The sequence below is a fragment of the Rana temporaria genome, chromosome 5, assembly GCF_905171775.1.
Source record: "Rana temporaria chromosome 5, aRanTem1.1, whole genome shotgun sequence".
NCBI classification, from domain to species: Eukaryota; Metazoa; Chordata; class Amphibia; order Anura; family Ranidae; genus Rana; species Rana temporaria.
Genome location: NC_053493.1, coordinates 129,304,147 through 129,312,366, shown reverse-complemented (window position 1 = coordinate 129,312,366; position 8,220 = coordinate 129,304,147). Strand labels below are relative to the sequence as shown.

The 8,220-nt window shown below is 42.5% G+C and overlaps 1 long non-coding RNA gene across 1 annotated transcript; it reads left to right on the top strand.

Annotated features, from left to right (window-relative positions):
* The first annotated feature begins 3,526 nt into the window (after positions 1 to 3,526).
* On the top strand, positions 3,527 to 7,616 carry LOC120940337. Its single transcript, XR_005749421.1, has 2 exons — positions 3,527 to 3,686; positions 7,399 to 7,616. It is a non-coding gene; the product is annotated as an uncharacterized LOC120940337 (long non-coding RNA).
* Positions 7,617 to 8,220: the final 604 nt, after the last annotated feature.

The following is an 8,220-nucleotide window of genomic DNA, read 5'->3' as shown; positions in this document are numbered from 1 at the left end:
CTGAGTAATTGAGCAGAATATTCATATATATTCATAATATACTGTAGGCCAGGGTTGGCCAAACTCCGGGTGCCAGGTTGCCATTGCGACTAGAATTAGCGACCTGGCGCCTGGGGCAACCTGTGTCTCTGTGCGCCCCCACCTCCCCCCATGCACGATCGTGTCGGGCCGCGCCGGCCAGCCAGTAATTTAGGCTGTGGCTTTGCGACCTTCTGCAGACCTATGCTTTCTTTCTGTGGTCTGGCATCATCTTGTGGTGGCTGTTGGTAAGACAAGACAACCAGCAATGCTAATGGTGCTTCCCCTGCCTGTTTTCACTGCCATCTCCTCCCCTCCAATTAGAAACCGCAAACATTGAATGGCGGCCGTTGCAATACATTCTGTCACACCGTATTTGCGCAGCGTTCTTACAAGCGCACTTTTTGGGGGAAAATTATACTTTTTAAAATAAAAAAATAAGACACCAGTAAAGTTAGCCCAATTTTTTTTATATTGTGAAAGATAATGTTACGCCGAGTAAATTGATACCCAACATGTCACGCTTCAAAATTGCGTCCGCTTGTGGAATGGCGACAAACTTTTACCCTTTAAAATCTCCATAGGTGACGTTTAAAAAATTCTACAGGTTGCATGTTTTGAGTTACAGAGGAGGTCTAGGGCTAGAAGTATTGCTCTCGCTTTAACGATCTCGGTGATACCTCACATGTGTGGTTTGAACACCGCTTTCATATGTGGGCATTACTCGCATATGCGTTCACTTCTGCGGGCAAGCTCAGCGGGACGGGGCGCGTTCCTGGCTCCTAACTTTTTTAGCTGGCTCCTAGATTCCAATTAAATTTGTCAAGCCCTGTAGTAGACGCTATAACTTTTGCGCAAACCAGTCAATATAAGCTTATTGTGATTTTTATTACCAAAAATATGTAGAATACATATCGACCTAAACTGAAAAAAATATATAAAAAATAAAATTAAAATATTGGGGATATTTATTATCGCAAAAAGTAAAAAATATTGTGTTTTTTTTTCAAAAAATAAAATAAAATCCCAGAGATGATCAAATAGAAAGCTCTATTTGTGGGGAAAAAAGAACGTCAATTTTGTTTGGGTACAGCGTCGCACGACCATACAATTGTCAGTTAAAGCAACGCAGTGCCGAATCATTGGGCAGCCAAATCTTCCGGGGCTGAAGTGGTTAAAGTAACACAGTGCCATATAGCAAAAAGTGGCCTGGTCATAAAGGGGAGTAAATCTTCCGTAGATCAAGTGGTTAAGCATTATTATTCTACTGAGCCTAGCAAAGTTCGATAACATACATGCCCCTATGCTTTAAATGACATGGCTGCCTTACAGCCACCATCTGGACAGCACAGCTATGCCAACACAATTTAAAAGGAAAAAAATCTCAACTAATAGCAATATTGAAGGCCTCTACAGTACTTGCCACATATTCCGACATTACTAACATTTTTTGCCTCATTAAACTGAAGCCAGACTTCCTTCCCAGGAACAGCTAGCGGAATAACAAAGTCATTATCTTGTTACACAGAACATGGTGCTAGAGTATGACAGTACAAAGCATACTCAACATCCAGGCCAACATTTCCTCAGTGCAGTGAGCAATCACTTGTGAAGACTTCCTAAGAATATGCCTTAACAAAACAGTCTGACCTTAAATCTTAGTGACACCTTTATTAAGTAACGGCAGATGCAATCAGGCAGTAAAACAAAGATGAAATTGTAAACTGGTAAGCATATCCGAAAATGCAGCTAAAAGGTAAACCCTCTCTGTTTAACCACTTTGGCCCAGATTAAAAAAGCACTTATGCCGACGTATAACACGTTACGCCGGCGTAAGTGCAAATGTGCGCCGGCGTATGTGTGCGCCAGACCCACAAACTAATATGCGCCTAAAAACAGGCTACACCCCGTCGACGTAGCTTGCACACGCCGGCGTAAGGTGGGCGCACATTTAGGCTGGACGCATGGGGCTGCTCCCAATGATAAGCCATTCAAACATGCAAATGAGGGAAATACGGCGATTCACGACGGCGCATGCTACGCGAGATGCGCGTAAGTTGTACGTCTGGTGTTAAGTTATTCCCCATAAAGGAGGTGCAACCCAGCAACAGACATGCTCAGGTCTGCACCAGGGAACACAAGCCGGCGTATTGTGCGTTGGACGTGTGTCTGGCTGGGCGTACGTTATGTTCACGGCGTACGCAGTGATCCGGCGTAGCTAAGGCAGTTGTGCCGGCGTGGTTGTGAGCAGGCGCGGCGCATGCGCAGTTTGTGATACGTACCTGTCTGGCGCTCGGCCCATCATTTGCATGGGGTCACGCCTCATTTGCATGGGTTCACGCCCACTTCCACCTACGCCGACGTGCGCCTTCGAAACCCACGCCACGCTGGCGCAGCGTTGGGAGCACTGGCTTGCTGAATGCAATGCTTGCCTCTTTGCGCTGCATTGGCATAGCGTACAGTGTTTGCTCTACGGCAGCGTAATGTGCGCCTAAGGCCGCATACACACGGTCGGACAAAACCGATGAGAATGGACCGAGGTTCAGTTTCATCGGTCCAAACCGACCGTGCGTATAGCCCATCGGTCTGTTGTCCATCGGTCCAAAATTTTAAAACATGATTCAAAATCGAACCGATGGCCCGCTGCCCGATCGGTCCAAAACAATGGTTAGTACAGAAAGCATCGGTTCTAAACCCGCGCATGCTCAGAATCAAGTCAACGCATGCTTGGAAGCATTGAACTTCGTTTTATTCAGCACGTTGTGTGTTTGACGTCACCGCATTCTGACCCAATCGGTTTTTGGAACGATGGTGTGTACGCACATCAGACCATCAGGCCACTTCAGCGGTGAACCGATGGAAATGGCCCGTCGGACCATTCTCATTGATTTGGAACGACCGTGTGTACGCGGCCTTACTCCCTGTGAATCTTGGCCTTTGTGTCTAGGGCAATTTTTTTTTTTTCACATACGTTACAATCTGCATTGTTTGCAAAAAAAAAACTACTTAAAACCCCCAAACAAGTATATATTTTCTGAAAGCAGAGGCACTGTAGAATAAAATGGTGGCAGTGGCAGTTTTTTATATTGCATGATATTTTCACAAATGTTTATTAAAAATTTATTTTTAAGATAAAATTTGCGTACACAAATGCAATATAATACCCATTTTTTGGGGGGTAAACTAAAAAAAATGGGGGCTGTGTCGAGTAAATAGATACCAAACATGTAAAATCTTAAAACTGTGCATGCCTGTGAACAACAGTACCCAAACTTGTCGCTCTGTGATGCTTTAAAAGCCTCTACAGGCTCTACATTAGGAGGTAACTGTGAATGATGGCCCTATAATTATTGCTCTCATTCTGACATTCATTCCTCACGTAAGGTGCAATTGCGCAGGGCCAAACTGTTTTTTTTTTTTTTGCAGCTTTTGGGTCACTTATTACCCATTTGGATTTTATTATTCATTTATCACTATAATGTATCTTCAAAGTTTTTTTTATAGCAACTAACTTGGGTGCCATCATGAATTGCCCACCCATGGGCACCCATCTGCTTCCTGTTTGTTCCCTTGGGTTCTCGCTGAGTCACACTTCTACGGCTCCCGGGTGAGACTCCACTCCGCAGTCACCATTTGGAAATATTGTCATATCTATTCTTAGCTGATTTGTAAGTATCTTTTTGTTTTAATCATGTATTGCCAGTTGGATTGTATATGATGAACATTATATTTAAAGCGGTTGTATACCCGCCACAATTTTTTTTTTTTACATCTGAAAGGCAAAAGGCATAATGAGCTAGTATGTAGAGCTGCACGATTCTGGCCAAAATGGGCTAACTTTACTGGCTAGTTTTTTGTTTTTTTTAATTCTTTAAAGTATTTTTTTCCAAAAAAAATGCATTTAAAAAGACTGCTGCGCAAATACAGTGCAACTAAAATATTGCAACAGCCGCCATTTTATTCTCTAGGGTCTCTACTAAAAAATTATATAATGTTTGGGGGTTCTAAGTAATTTTCTAGCAAAAAATAATAATGATTTTAACTTGAAAAGAGCTGTCAGAAAAAGGTTTGGTGTTTAAGTGGTTAAACGTTCCTAATTTACATACAGAAGTCAATGTGATACAATGTTTAGACTTAACTTTCCACTGATAAAGAATGTTTTCAAAACTTGGCAGGCTGCCCAGACTTGGCAGATTGCCCAGACTTTGACTTTTGGCTGAGAGCAGGAAGGAATTTTTTTGCATACCAAAGTGCAGAGAGAAAATTATTTTCATGTCAAAGATCGTGAAACCCTTATTATAGGCTTACATGTAGGTAAACGTGGTAGTAAAGGGCCAGATTCACAAAAGAGATACGACGGCGTATCTCCTGATACGCCGTTGTATCTCTGCGACTAATTCATAGAATCAGTTACGCATAGATATCCCTAAGATCCGACAGGTGTAATTGTTTTACACTGTCGGATCTTAGGATGCAGTACCGCGGCCGCCGCTGGGGGGAGTTCGCGTCGTAAACCAGCCTCGGGTATGCAAATTAGGAGTTACGGCGGATCCACGACGGATTTTCGCGTTCGCTATGTCGCCGCTAGTCTAGTTTCCCGTCGCAAAGTTAGTCGTTTTTTTTGGTGCCCTAACTTTAGTCAGCAAGTGTATTGCTGTCTAAAGTATGGCCGTCGTTCCCGCGTCGAAATTCAAAATTTAACGTTGTTTGCATAAGCCGTCCGGGAATACGGAAGTACGCTACGCGCGTCGCCGTTCGAAAAAATTACATCACTTTGCGCAAAGCACGGCGGGAGTTAGGAAACGGAGCATGCGCAGTAGGTCCGGCGCGGGCGCGTGCCTAATTTAAATGTTAGCCGCCCATTCGATTTGGCCCGCCTTGCGCCAGACGCATTTACGATACACCACCGCAAGTTTCCAGGTAAGTGCTTTGTGGATCGAGCACTAAACCTGAAAACTTACGGCGGTGTAACTTAAATGGCTTAAGTTTCCAAAGGCGCAATTGTACGTGAATCTGGCCCAAAGAGTTTACTACCACTTTAATTATGTATGAAATGCAATAATATGGATTCATTACAAATCAGCTTGTTACCATTTTATCCTTTTTTTTTTTTGTATGCAATATTTGTTAATTTATTAAACAACAGTTAAAAAATAGTGTAGAAAACCCACTCACACAAGCGCTCTTGGATTAAGTGAAAGCAATATCAATTCCCAAATATAAATATCATATAGCCAATTAAGGCTAAAAGCTGCTACCATAAAATCTAATCAAAATTAGAAAAAAAAATTAATACACATACAATACTGGCAGCGCTATAAGTTATAATAGTATAATACAATACTAGAAGAAATAATCATGCAGTGCGATCAGATAATTAAATCAATAGAGTTTATTGTGCATTGTAGCTAAAATAAAGTCATTAAATCTGTCCAGAACTGAGTCCAATTCCTCCTTGCAAGAAGCTAGACTGTCACCAACACCTCCACACGTGAAGAAGCATGGGGGGTACTCACATCTCCCTTCGAATAACACTCTTACCGAATCTAACAGAATTATAGGCAGAAAAAACACAATGTTTTAATATCCCAGGACAAGCTGCACCAGAGTGTTGGGTCACACGGTGATAAACTTGTTTCAGATCATAGAGAAAGGAAAAGAAACTCCATAGTGTAATCCCATTTAAACACAATTTATTAGTATCAACAACACCCCCTCCTAGGACTTGCATCAACAACATGATAGAACAGCATAACATCAAACAAGGTCGCATCAACAAAAGCCAAAACGGAGATCGCGCGGTGTCACCAGCGGCGTGCTGATGTCACTGATGGTCGTCGTAAAGCCACAGCCTGATTCATTTTGTCATCAAGGACATCAACTGAGGGCGCCCTGAGTTGATGTCCTTGATGATGAAACGCGTCAGTTTGTGGCTTTACGACGACCATCAGTGGCAGCTCATTGTGGTAGGAGACACCGCGCTATCTCCGTTTTGGCTTTTGCTGATGCGACCTTGTTTGATGTTATGCTGTTCTATCATGTTGTTGATGTAATGCGTAAATACCCAGATGCAACCCATATTTTGAGAAAACGTTGTTACGTTTCTTTTTGTTTATCTGTGAGATGATAAATAGTTCTCCTTTTGTAACTTATGTTGATTTCCATTGGGTGACCTTATTAATCAATTAATTAACTACTTTCCACATGTCCTTTGTTTCTTCTATTTTTTGCGTCTTGAGATAGTGACCATTCTCTAGAACACTTGATGTCCCCTTTTTTTGAGACTGAATTTGACCGCCTCCTTCTATTCTTTCATTATATATTAGCAGAGTGAATCATGATAGAGCAACTGTGCCTTCATTTACATATGCATATTTTTTCTAATTTATAATACTTAGGAACAAAGGGCCAGTTCCTCAAAAGGGATACGCCGGTGTAACTACTGTTACGCCGTCGTATCCCTGTTTCTAACTATGGAACTGATCCACAGAATCAGTTTTCCATAGTTAGGCAGAAGATCCGGCATGTGTAAGGGACTTACACTGCCAGATCTTAGGATGCAGTACCGCATCCGCCGCTGGGGCATTTTCGTGTCGAAATGCCGCCTCGGGTATGCAAATTAGCACTTACGGAGATCCACAAAGCTTTTACGCTTCGTTTTTTCTCCGTAAGTTTTAGTTTGCAAACGCAAAATTAGGGCTGCTTTTACAAAGTGTAAACTGTTTACACCATGTAAAAGCAGACCCTTCTGTCCAGCGACGCGATTTTTTTTTTGTTTTGATTTTTTTTTTCGCCGCATCTTTTTTTTTTCCCGACGCAACTTTATTGACCCGTCGCGATCCACAAAGCTCGGCGTAACGTAATTTCGCGCTATGCACGTCGGGAAAATCACGTCATGCGCAGTACGGCCGGCGCGGGAGCGCGCCTAATTTAAATGGGAGTCGCCCCCAGTTGAAGAGAAACGCCTTGCGCCGGACGGATTTAAGTTACACCGCTCAAAATTTCTAGGTAAGTGCTTTGTGGATCGGGCACTTAGGTAGAGATTTTGCGGCGGTGTAACTTAAATGCCAAAAATTACGTTGCGCCGGGTTTTTGAGGATCTGGCCCACAGTAGTCATTATGCTCTGTTTCTTATAGCTGGGCTTTTTATTTCCCCTGCGATTGGACTCGGCTTTCTGCTTTGCAGAGCTAATTATCAGGACTATCTTACACTCCATGTGGGGCTCCTATTTTCTGCCCTGATTTGGTTGAGGTGGGTCTCTCTAAGGCCATTGTCCGAGCAGCGCCCATTGCCATATGTAATTTAATGAATTGTTTTTTGTCATTTATAATTATGATACATACTTTACATTGTTGTCTCTCTTTGTATTTTTATGTTAGAGCTGACCAATGCATATTCCCCTGAGGAAGCCCGATAGGGCGAAATATATTGGGACTCAATACCGTATACGACCACCATCTCAAACTATCTGGGGTCACAGCGGCCCATTCAATCTGCTGTTTGTTTTCAATTGTATTTTATTGAATCCTATTGTTTTTTTGTCTTTTTGTTCTATATATCATGGTTTTATGATATCTTATTAAAACATTTAAAATTATTAGTCGTCAACAGTTTATGTCATTGTGCACCGTTATAATCCCATTTCCTCTCTGTATCTATATCTAATATTTTGGGATGAGGTGCAATTTACTTTAGAACCTTTTGGAACGTTCCTCTTTTCTATTAGTTTTATAGACTGATGGCCAGATTCATAGAGAACTGCGGCAGCGTAACGTATCGTCTTTAAGTTACACCGCCACAAGTTTTCCTCATAAGTGCTTGATTCACAAAGCACTTGAGTATAAACTTGCGGCGGAGTAACGTAAAGACGTCCGGCGCGAGCCCGCCTAATTCAAATGGGGCGTGTACCATTTAAATTAGGCGCGTTCCCGCGCCAAACGTTCTGCGCACACTCCGTTAGGAAATTTCCCGACGTGCATTGCGTGAAATTACGGCGCCCCAACGTGTTTTTTGAATGGCGACGTGCGTAACATACTTTCGTATTCCCGAACGTCTTACGCAAAAAAAAATAAAAATTTGAAATTCGACCCGGGAACGGCCATACTTTAACATGGCTTGTCTAAAGTTATGCCATGAAAAAGCAGGCTTAACTTTGCGACGGGAAAAAACGACTAGCGACTACGAAACGAACGCGCGTACCT